The sequence below is a fragment of the Tetrao urogallus genome, assembly GCF_951394365.1.
Source record: "Tetrao urogallus genome assembly, chromosome: 1".
NCBI classification, from domain to species: domain Eukaryota; kingdom Metazoa; phylum Chordata; class Aves; order Galliformes; family Phasianidae; genus Tetrao; species Tetrao urogallus.
This window is the reverse complement of record NC_136813.1, coordinates 84,640,256-84,653,181: the sequence shown is the minus strand read 5'-3', so window position 1 is coordinate 84,653,181 and position 12,926 is coordinate 84,640,256.

Below are 12,926 nucleotides of genomic sequence, written 5' to 3'. Positions count from 1 at the left end.
TTCAAGCAAAAAAATTATGCCTATGTAAGATTTAGGAACGATGTGCCCTCATTAATCACAGAGCTTCCTATTCTGTGTCTCTGGACTGAATCAGTAAAAACTTCTTTTCAACAAGACCACCGGTGTCAAATCAGAACTACAAAGACAAGCAGGTTTTGCAGTAGAGAAATAGAGTCCTGGCCAGTAGGTTGACTTAATCAAGGCTGTTTTGAAGAACTGCTAGTGGGAAAGACTTTTTGTCAGAACTATTTTTGCTGGTATACCTTAAAGAATATGATTCAGAAATCTACCAGTCACCTACCCTCTCCACTTGCTCTGGACAGGCAGATGACCTCCAGCCTAGCTTTTTGATGGAAGTGGCAATTCCACCACCCTTGACTGGGTGTGAATGGAGGCAACACTTTTCCAGCAATACTTTTCTTCCATCATCCATCCTCACAAGAAAGAGCATGAGGAAAGTAGTTCTTCACTAGCTGTGCCAGTTTCCTAAGCAAGAGCAAGGAAATAGTAAGGGAAAGAAGGAAGAGAATGGTATGCAAACATAAATATTTAATCTTCAGTAATGATGTGCACATTGAAATAATTTGCACGCCTGCCTTATAGATAGGGATATAGAGGCATGGGGGGATTTATTAAATGAATTATTTCTGAATGCAAAAAAAGCAAAGATAATGGAATATTTACCTCACCGAATTCTGCTTTGCTAGTTTCTGTCTCTCAAAGGTTATGATATTTAAAGTCTGAATGTGGATTTTGTATCATAACTACTTTATAAATCCCTTTAGGCATTTAAAATTTATACTGTCAAAGACAGTAAAGGCAGAGTAAAATTTGTGTGTGTTTTTGATAGGGGAATCAAATGTTCATTAAGATTCAGGCATGATGCTTTTTAGAGCACACAGAGTACCAAAATGCACTATCTGCAGATAATCACTTCAGATCTAACAACAAACTATTCATTCTCCGTATTGATTACTCCCCTGAACATTTTCTGTGAGGAATGCATCTTCTCCATAAAATAAAGAAAAAAGCCCTAAAAATATGTAGCTTCAAAATACTGATAGTACATCACTGAGTGGAGAAAAACATGGATTGCTTTTTCAAAGATACACACAGAGAGACAAATCATTGCTCTAGCTGGACAATTCTGCTCAAAACATCATTTGCATTTGCTTTTTGTTTCAACTGAAACATCTTCATTTCTCTTGGAATATCTCCTAAATCATTTTTATTCAGAGTAACTGTAGTATCATCAAATGATAAAAGCCAAAAAGAAGACAGCATATGTTCATAGCTATGCATGTATATATATGCACATGTATGTTTTGAAATAGCTTAACATCGTGCCTTAATGTGACAGGAGATTAGAGGTTAAGACAACATACACTGTTGGGAAGAATACTACCTAATTTATTAATAAGTCACGTATTTATTCTTTAAGGCCAGATATGGTGCTTAAAAAAAATGACTGTGCATACCCAATATCTTATCTTACCTTATGAAAGCTCCTTCTATAGGAAAAAAATTACCCAAAACTCCACCCAAGTATCAGGCTGATTCAGAATACTCTGAATCTTTTTATTGGGTTAAATATTTGAAGTGTTGGAAGTAGATTCTCTGCAGAGCTCAGTTTGGCTCCCTCACTTGTCCTACTCCAGTATCCAACCTCCAGTCTCACATGCAGCATTGCTGCCAGAGCTCATCTATCCACCAAGTTCTCCTAGAGCCCCTGGGAAGCACCTGTGTCTGCTCTACAGGGCACTGCTGGGAGCAGCAGATCTGATGGCAGCCCTGAGCATTGCAGCATCCAGTAGTTCACTGTATGGAATGGGTTTAAACTCCCAAGGAGTACAGACTTCGGGGGTGTCCATACTCCCACCTTGCAGGCAGGACAGGGAGCTGAGGAGCATGGCAAGCAGAGATGTCATCCTGGATACTTGAGCAGTTTTTCTTCCATCTAAGGATGGTACCTAGACTGAGGCCAGGATCTCCATTGCCAAAGTCAGGGGGAGTATCTCAGCAACTGAGGAAAGAAGGAGCCAAATACCAGCTTGAAAAAAAAAAAAAAAAAAAAGAGTAAACCGGTGGTAGCTTCCAAGAGAGCTTTAGAAGGTAGTGACAGGCTTTGGCAAAGAATTTAAACTTTTTGCCAGAAGCAGAACCTCCTGTTTGCTGCTGGTGTGCTCCTTCCAGGCTAGTTCCCTAGTCGGCAGGAAAGCACATATACAGCCATCCTCATCTCTGTTCGAGCTCTTTTCGAAGGCAGTCATGAGGTCAAGATCTTTGCAGCCACTTTGAGTGCACCAGCTTGTTGCGATGGGTCTGTACTGCACAGATGGTTGGGCAGTAGGGGTTGATTTCTTGGCCACTAAAGCAAAATATAACATTTCACTCTAATATCCAAATCAAACACTGGACTCTATTTGTTCAGATAATCGCTTTGCTTCTCCCTCTCTTGATTAACAGCATAGCAGAGATTGAACTAAAAGAAAACAAGACAGCATGAGAGAGAAAAAAGTCCTCTCCTTGCCTTTCCAATAACTCTTGCCCCATCAGCAGCAGCACCATGCTCCAGGAAGAGACAGACTGCCTGCCCTGCTTCCCATTTCATAATTGCTTGAGTGCACTGTAGGCTGGGGCAGTGGGAAGCAGCTCCTACTGTCTCCTGAAAGAGAAGGGACTGACCAGTGCCAGAAGTCAGCACTTGTCTTGAGATATGAGTGATCTGACCGATAAGAAATTTAGCAACATACTGAGGATACAACCTACCTATAAAGAGTGGAGTACCAAAAAAAAAAAAAAAAAAAAAAAAAGACAAACTGTCTTTCAGATTAACTTTTCCAGCTTGTGACAGAGTTCCTAACAAACACATCTCACATGGAAAGACTCCAGGAGACCTGGAAAGTACATCTGTGATAAATGCTGTTCGAAGGTCAGAAAAGACCAATCTGCCATCAGAAAGAGTTCTGTTAAAGAAACAAAGGTAAGAAGTCTTGAAATAGATGGAAATAATTGGCTGTTTGTGGAAAATGTTGCTAGAGGAAGACCTCTCTTACACTTTTATATCTGAATACAAAAGTTTGCAAGCTGTTTTTGACTAGCTCCTCAACTCCTAGAGTTGTTACTGATCAAGCTCAGCTTTTTATGATCTAGTCTGAACAAAGTCAGGGGTGTCTTAAATCAGATGTTGACATCCGGGCATCCTCTGGTCAGATTTGATACCGTGCACAGGATACAGAAAAGCCTTCTGACATCAAATCTTTATTTGTGATCTGTCCCAGGGAAGTTTCCCTTCTGATATTTCCAATGTCTGCAATAAGGATATTTTTTAAATACCATCCTTGTAACTCTTAACCTCTCTCCCGTTCTTTGAGTTTGGGCAAACTGATAGTTAAACAAGAGATGGATTAGCTGCTCCGTACCTTCTCAGGTATGGAGGTGAAGCTGATCATCCTGTAGTTCCCTGGCTTCTACTTCTTGCACAGGCAAGTTGTGTGCATTTCAAAGATACTCTTCTTCAGCCATTTTAAGCTTATGAAAGTTAAAACATGAGTGTTTTTAATCATGTTCACTCGAAAATTAGACTAAGCCACGAACCCCAGTCTGGTAGAGTCCCTAGTATCTCCCCAGATATATAAGAGCATTGCTAGTTACTGACCTCTACCTCATAACAGTGCTCCCAAGGGGTCAGTACGAGGTCTGATCTAGTCCAACCTTACCATTAATGATTTAGATGGTGCAGAAGAATATACCTTTGATGACACAAAACTAGGAGTGACTGATAAAACAAAGGGTCATGCTGACATCCAGAGAGACCTTGATGGGTTGGAGGAATAGGCTACAGGAATCAAGCAACAGGAAGTAAAAGGTCCTGTAGGTGGGGAGGAATAACCTTGCCCTGAAGGCAACTCTGTAATAAAGGACCTGGAGGTTCTTGGTGGACACTAAGCTGAACATCAGCCAACAATATCAACCCAGGCCATTCTATGATTCTATGAATATGCCAATGTGGGGAAGAAGGGTAATGGTATCCTGGGCTGCATCAGGAGGAGCACTGCCAGCAGGTGGAAGGAGGCAACTTCCCCTCAGTACTGGTGAGGCCACTCCAAAGTCTATAAATATCTGAAGGGAAGGTGCGAAGAGGATGATGCCAGGCTCTTTTCAGTCATACACAGAGACAGGACGAGGGGCAATAGGCACAAAGTGGAACACCAAAAATTCCACTTGAACACTAGGAAGTTGATGGAACACTGGCCCTGAGAGGTTATGGAATCTTCCTTGGAGACATTCAAAAGCCATGCAGACACAGAACAAGACAAGTAGTTCCAAGTGTCTCTGCTTGTGAAGGGGGGGGTTGAACCAGATAACCTACAAAAGTATCTTCCAAACTAAACCATTATATGATTTAAGCTGCTGGACAGGAGCTTCTCGAGGTTCTATTTCACTGTTTTTAAGCTTCCAATATTTGGTGTGCGCAAACATTGCACACCATTCTTACCACCAGCTTCCAGATGGGGGTGCCCATGTGACAACTCATAGCTGCAAACAGTGCAGCTGACAAAAACACTGTCATTTCATGGTCTGAGCTGCTCAGATCTCCCTTTTGTGGTTTTATATTATAGCTAAGCTGATCTATTGGCTAGGTGGTGCTGAGAGGGGAAGTTCTGCATAGAAAAGAAGATAAAGAAGACTTGTAGAATTTAGCCATGTCTGGCCTTAAATTCCTATGAATGACCCAGCTCTGACTAATCTGCTTTACCTGAATATCATATCTCAGACTTCAGTATGTTTGGTGGCTAAGTCTCTTCTTGACATTGGAAGAGGTAGTAGAGAGAAACATGGCTTTTTGTAAATATTACTGACTCATGGGCCAAGAAAGATGTGTCTGGTATTGAGATAGGGAAATTTGTCATTATCCTACACCATTTTTACAGGAGCATTGCTATAATTAATGTGAACTTTTTCTTATTAGGCACAGAAGCATCCTGAATAAATACCTCAGTGAATGGGTCATTTCATGTGCCTATGGTCCCAGGTTCTTTACTGGTCCATCTGCCTTGCTTTCTTTCATTTCCAGTTTTTGAGGCTTTCCTTTCCAGTCACAGTGTCTGAAGCTGTAGAATCACAAAATATCCTGAGTTAGGAGGCACCCACAGGATAGTGGATAGTAGAATTCAACTCCTGGCAACACACAGGACCACTCCAAATTCAAACCCAATGTGTGAGAGTGTCCAAACACTTAGGAACTCTAGCAGATTTTGTATTGTGACCTCTGTCCTGGGAAGCCTGTTCCGTTAAGACAACAGAGAATAAGGTTGTAGCTCAGAAGATAGACACAGCTACAGTAAATGGGCACATACAAGTCATGTCCAAAGTTGCTTGCAGTAATTTGCAGCAGTTAGCACAGCGCTATAGTTCCATCCACAAAGTACCATTACTAATGCTGGTTCTTGGAAACAGATAACAAAAGATATTAGCCATTTGCCAGCTCATATTTTCTCCATATTGAATTCACCTGTTTAAATTCATCAGAACACTGGCAAGAAGTTTCAGGCATTCAAACCTTTCTACTGAAATTCAAACTAAATTGACATAGGACTTAAAGTATAGGACTGAAATTTTAACTCTGCAGTCATTGCTTCGTGTGTTGTTTTCTACATGTGTCCCGCTGAGAGAAATTACACAAGCTTCTTCATCTTGTGTACAGAAGAGGTTAAGCTGTATTTTAGTGGAAGTGGTTATAAAGATTCATATAGGAAGAATTTGTTCTGAGCTTTTGAATATCCTCCATTTAGGGGTGCAGGTGCTGGAAGAGATTAATGTTCTCACCCAGTACCCAGATGCTTATCACCACTTCCATTGAAAGGCCCTAATATCCCTTGGTCTACCAGCAGAGCTAATCATGTAAGCCTCCTCTAGCCTTACTTGGTTGTAACAACCTGGCATGGTGTTTTTCACACTATTAGTAGTTGAGCTCCACAATGCTGATCTCTCACTTCCCCTCTGCAAGAGCATAGAGGGAGAAAATATCACAAAATAAAAACTCATGCGTGGAGATAAGACAGGCAGATCACACAGCAATTACTGTCATAGGCAAAACAGACTCAGCATTAGTGTAATTTCTTGTCTAAGAGATCAGAGTGCTGAGAACTAAAAGCAAACTATAAGCACCTTCCTTCCATTTACCCTCTTCTGTCTCCTTCCCCAAGCAGAACAGGGAATGGGGACTGCAGTCAGTCCATAATGATGCAGTCATCTTTGCTGCTCTTCTATGGTCATTCTCTACGCATGCCTCACACGGGCCCCTCCTGAATTGATCCCACATGGGCTTCCCACATGCTGCAGTTCTCCAAGCACTGCTCCAACACAGCTCCGTTCCATGGCACCCCACCCTTCAGGCACTGCTGAAGGATGTTCCCACATAGTTCCCACATAGTTCCCACAGGCAGTAGTTCCCCCAAGCCTTCCTGTCCCACTGCAGGCTTTTCTCCATGGCCTGCAGATCCATCCCAGGGTGCTCCTGCAGGGGTTCTTTTTGGGCTGTGCCTCTTTCAGACCGCATCCACTGCTGCCCCAGAGTCTCCTCCAGGGCTGTACAAGGAGATCTGCTCCATTTGTTTCCTCCGGGCTGCAGGGGGACAGCCTTTTCCTCCATAGGCCTCTCCTGGGCTGCAGAAAGCTTCTGCTCTCTGTCTGGAGTAACTCCTGCCCTCTTCCAGCACTGACCCTGGTGCCTGCAGGGTTGTCTTTTTATCATTTTCTCACTCCCTTTCCCAGCGGCTGTTGCACAGAAGTTTTTCCCCTCCTTACATCTGCTCTCCTAGAGCACATCCAGCAACGCTCATGGCTCAGCTCTAGCAGCAGCTAGTCCCTTCTGAAGCAACTGGAGCTGACATCAGCTTTGGGATGTATCTATTCAGTGATGAATAAGATTGAAGTCATTTATTTACTGTTCAGGTGATGGAGAACTGACATGGGTTGCCCAGAGAGTCTGTGGAGTCTTCTTCTTGAGATCTTCATAAGCTGTCTGGTTGCAATCCTGGGCAACCTTCTCTGGGTGTCCTTGTGTGAGTATGTATTTGGGCCCGATAAACTCCTAAGGTCTCTTCCAAACTCAACCATTCTGTCATTTTCCAACCTACTGAGGTCTCTCTAAATGGTAGCACAAACATCTGTCAACTACTTCACTTAGTTTTGTGTCAGCTGACCCCTGGAGTAGACCACTAATGACTGTCATCCAGCTGGACTTTGTGATATTGATCACAACCCTTTCAAAAGAACCAGTTTTCAGTCTACCACAGTGACAATTTATCTAACTGGTACTTCATCGGTTTGTCAGTGGAAATACTACAGGGAACAGTTTGGAAAGTGTTACCAATGTCAAGACAAACAACATCCACAGCTCTCATGTAATCACAGGTGGCTATCAGGTTAGTCAAATATGATTTCTTCATAAATCCATGATGGTTACTTTCAGTCACCTTGTCCTTTGCAAGTCTGGAAGCTATTTCCAAGATTATTTGTCACTTTCCCAAGGATGGAGGTGAGGCTGACTGGCCTGTAGTGCCCTGGCCTCAAGATCCCCCAGGCATGACCTTTCAAGGATAAATGAGAGTGGTTTCACAAGGACATGGGCTAGTCCCCTTACTACTATTTGTCCTGCATGTGATGGGTTACTGGCTACAGGGATGTGCACAGACAGCCTTCTGTAGGCTCAGATAAAAACAAGTTTAGTGCTGAGGCATGGTGTGCCACTGTCCCGTCTGCTTTCTCGATATTTCTCATAGGCTTGTCCATGCTTATCTGCCTGATGGAGAGAAAATCTATATTCCTCATTGTTAGTACCTACTGATATCTATATCACAGTCTGAAAATGGGACTGTGGCAGTTTTTTCATATGCTTGAATGAGGACAGCCTAGATATCTTTGGTGCAGATTATGTTGCAGGCATCACATTCTGACCGAACTTGGTGAGTAGTATTACTGCCTAAGTAATACTACGCTTGTTTTACTAGGTGCAGAGCCACATTATTGTTTACTAGTTGTGATTGATCTTTGAGAATGAAGAGGCTGTTGTGATACACAGTCCTCAACTGAACATTTGCAATACAAGTATTAATGATGAAGAGAAAAACCACCTTTGCTTCTTCTCAGATTGAAAGCTGAATCTCAGACAGATAGCATGACTTATTTAAAGCCACATCATAGGTCTGTGGCGGAGCCAGAACTGTATCTAAATCTCCTAAATTCCATTCCAAGGCTACAGTCAAAGCACAGTGACAAACTGTCCTTCGTTTTCATAACTAACAGTGATTTCCAACACCAGATTTCTGGGGATCTGGCATGCGGCATACTGAAGAAACATGGTTTACAGTCCTCTTACTTCTGCAGAGGCAGAACCTTGAGTTTCACTCTATTAAGATTGCTCTTTTTTTTTTTTTTTTTTTTCCTGCTACTTTTTTATCTTCTGGGACTGACTTAAGAAAAATATGTGAGAAAAGTTCTTTGCTTTACATGGTGGGAGTGCTCTTGCCATTAGTCTACAATGTGTACTTCAATACTAAAACAATTGACAGTGTTTATCACTAAGTAGAACTTGAAGGCCACGACAAAAACAAGAAACTACAGTACTCCTGTAATTTTTAGTTGCCATGGTGATGTATTTGGACAGTGAATATACTTGTTGGTCTCTTTTCCCTGCAATGTGGCACACAGATAGAACCACACAGTCTTGATTTGAGGGATCATTCAGCACATTTGGTGACTGTTTTGCTTGAGAAGGAAGAGAGGTTGGAACACACATGGTGCTTCAGAAAGTATTTATAAGATGGCTTCCTCAGATTGCAGTCAGGAGCTGGGACTGATTCAATTCCAGAGTTTTTCCATTCCCAGTTCAAGAGCCACATCAGTTGCATCGCCCCACATTACAGTTTGTAAAATGTTGATAACAATGCTGCTCTTCCCTAGTGGTCGTGCCTGTTTATCAGAGAGTGCACTGTCTCCTACATTCTATTTACATGGGAACATTCATTCTGATTTTGGTTCTAGTATCTGTGTTTTAAGGAAAAGGGTATGTTAATATAAGATTATACTATTATAGAGCAATATTAGAACAGTAGTAAGTTGCATTTCCCCATTTTCAAAATATTTGAAGTAGCAGACAGCACAACTGAATTGTCATTTTCTTTGGCCTGTGGTAATTGAGAGTGGATATATTCCAACAGCATCTCATACATGCACTTAAAGGAAGAGGAAACAGACTGACAGTGTAGCCGGTATGGCTATGGGCTTTAGATAGGTAGGTAGGGATACAGCTATTTATTTTATAATTCAGTTGTTCAGTAGCTTGTGTTTGAGCTAAGTCTCTCACAGGAGTCTTCAGTCTGTTGCCAGTAGGGCAGATTTCCAATTCTTTTTAGCCATCACACAAGAAATAAAAAAGGTAGAAAAAACAGAATCAGAAACCAATTCTGGCTCCTTAGGAGGCATAGATGGCAGCTGATCTGAGACGTATAGATAGAAGTCTTTGCATGGGCTTCTTCTACAGAGGTTCACAGATGGCCTTACTCCGAGTCACCCCTTCAGCTATGGATAAGCATTCATTCCAGTCAGCTGCACTGGCTGAGCAAGTTCCAAACCATCAAGTCTTGATGATGGCCAACCTTCCCTCCCCAGCAGGCAGGATCACATGCACTTCCTTCTCCACTCCACTTGCAGAACAAGCGTTGGTTATGGGCAGATGTCCCCATAGAGGAAGTAGTGGCAGTGGCAACAGGCGGCCCTCTACCATTGTTATCCTTCAGGCAACCCAGCTGCAAAGTTCCTTCAGTACCACAGAGTTTGTGTAAGTGATATTCCAGATGGAGGCCGCAGGTGGCAAGGAGAAGCATGGGGGAGCAAGAGCACGGTACTAGCTCTATTTTCATTATTTGTCCCAGCTGGCTACAGCCAAAAACACACGGGTAAGGTGTTTTGCCCAGCAATTTCATCCACAAGCTCAGCCCTTTATTCTGTGAAGGTCCCTGCCTGCTGCCTTGTTTTCCCCCAAACAGTCCTGCCTGCTGTCTAACGCAACTCACCATGAGTAAAACCATGCAATGATTTAGTGATAGGTAGTGCAGGCTGGGGCAAATCCTCCTGTCCTTGTTCACCATGAATTGTGCCAGAGGCAGTTATAGTCCCAGGGAAATCAATGGGATAATGAATACTAATTAGTGGCAAATCACAGTGGAAGAATCTGGGAAAACATGTGTCCTTGCCCTAGGACTAGGAGTTCCTCAGATCCCCTCCATTGTCACATAGTTTTGGGGCTCTCACAACCCTGGGAAAAGAAAGATTTTGAATATTTACAAGCAATATAGAAATTGGCCCCAAGTATCATTTTCTCATCAGTTTCACTAATCTCTAACTGTAATGTAAATTGCAAAATTGTAAGTAATTGTGAGACAAGCAACAGAAACAGTTAAGAGTATTGGAGGATTGATTTATGATGAAAGATGAAAAGACCTAGGAATTATGCAGTTCGACAAAATGATGACCATGGGCCTGATCTTGCAAACCTTTCCCAGATGTGGCTTTCCACATCAAGAAGAAGCATGATTTTAAAATATCTACCACGTTCTCTGGTGAAAAATTTTGCAAATCAGTAGTCCAGGAGGGAAGTGTTAGTTCTCATCTCGCAGAAGAGAGAGTAAAATTTTCTAGTGTAAAAGAGCAAAGAGTGTTTGCCTCTTACTTTTTTTCAAGGTTAAACATGAAAAAGAAACAGAATTTATTCCTATCAGGTAGAAGCGCATGAGTACATGAAGATGTGAGATCTGGCAATGACTAGCATAACAGAAGAGATAGAAATGAAGCTTTTCACATAGAAGACTATTAAAAGCCTAGAAAATTTCTAGAGGAAAATGGAAATCATCAGGCTCCATCCCAAAAAGACAAAATTCTGAAACTCATTAATTGCACCTTTCCATGGATAATACTCAAGAAAATGCTACTGAGATACATGGATGGTCCTGCCTTTGGTCCTTTTCTCTTGCTAGCACTGGTGCCTTGCTGGGCTTCCATGATAAGCAGAATTAAGGGGCTAAACCGGAATAAAAACTAATCTTCAATTCTGGTGGAACTTAGGTATTCGCATGTCTTCCTCTACAGCTCATCCCTGGCTTGGCCAAGTGTTGGTGCTGGCATAGGGGAATGATGGTGGGGCTATAGAGTCAACCTAGGAAAGGTGTAAGCTGGCAGCATGGGTTTTATGGAAGCAGCCAGCTGTTAGATTGCCCTAGCCACAATATAAAGTTGCTAGTAGTGGAGTAGAGCACAGACTTTTGGGACTGAAACAATCCTATTGACTCGAGATTGAAAGTTTTTCTCATCGTCCTTGAGACAATCGAAAGAACTGAAAGTGCACACTTTTCTGCTCTACTTAGCTCTACAGCATGGCAAGAGCACAGAGTAGTGGATATCCCAAACATGTTACTGTGTTAATAATCAGCACAAAATGAAAGAACTAAGATTTCAGGACAGGCACTGTGCTGTGCCATTCCAATGGGCATCTTCATTGCTTGCTCAGAGGTGCTGCGGATCAAACAGTTCTCGGAGGAGTTTATTCAACTTTGTTTTCAGTGAAGTGAGGGACAATGCTGCACATTTGGTTGTTATAAAGAATTACCTCTTTCACAGTCCCAGCACTGATGGAAGCAAATATGAATGAAAACTCCCCTCCTGTGTGTAGTCTTCAATGAACCTTTGTGGTGTGCTTGTGTGGAAGGATGCAGAGTGGACATGGATGCAGTACAGAGATAGGAAAACAGTGAAAAAATAGCAGTTGCTCCAGAGGTTTTATTGGGCTATTTCCACCAAAATAGGGCTAAATCAGCATCACTTAGTATTTGCTGCTTCCCATTCATGCAGGCTGTGCTCATATTGAAGCCCACTGTTACAGCTCTCGGTTTCTTGCAACTCTAGGGTCATTCTGCCTCAGAGCATGGCAGCTAAGATAAAAAAAGTGTTGAGGGGAACAGTTCACATGCAAAAGTGTGAAATAAAATCCAGGATCAAGGTACTGAAGTCCTGTCTTTTTTTTTTTTTTTTTTTTTTTGTCCTAACAGTAATGCAATAATTGATAAGTGAAATCTGTTTACAGTCCTTGCCTCTAAGGATAAACTTAGATAATCACTGTGACAAAAATACTCATGTAGAAAATAAAATCTCCCTTGCTTTCATCCCACCAGAGTAAATAGAGACAAACACACTAGAAATTAAATAAATATTATTATGAAAAGAAGAAAAGAGAATTTTGGAAAGATTAAATTTCTTGAGAATTTATCATAATTGGGTAGTACTTTTTCCTGGAGAAAGAAATGGAGGTAGTGTTTTCTTTAATGTCAGATATAAATGTTTCTCTTGCTGAAGAAATGACTTTCTTTTTGTTATGTTCTGGAAGCATCAGAACTTTCAACTTGCAGTTTTTTCCCAATTAAAAATCAAACCAATATTGTTTAGAGCAAAATAGTTTTTAAAGAGTCAGATGAATCTGAATCAAAAGCAATACTGGATCAGAAAGTAATCAAATCATAATCAACAACAGTACTTGGATTGGCCAAAATGTTGTGTAACAGCTTATTCAGTAGTCAAAAAAGTAATCAACCCTAAAGATGTTTTGTGTCGGCTCAATCTTTAAGCACGAGTGAAACATTATTTTATTTTATTTTATTTTATTTTATTTTATTTTATTTTATTTTATTTTATTTTATTTTATTTTATTTTATTTTATCTATCTGTCCATCTCCAAAATCCATTACTCATTTAAGCTCTTGTCTTGGGACACTAATCTGCCTGTTGTGCCAGAGCCTGCCATACACATTGCATGACACAGTGGCTCTGCAAAGCAGGATGCAAGACAGGTTTCTGATCTAGGTCCAGTAAAT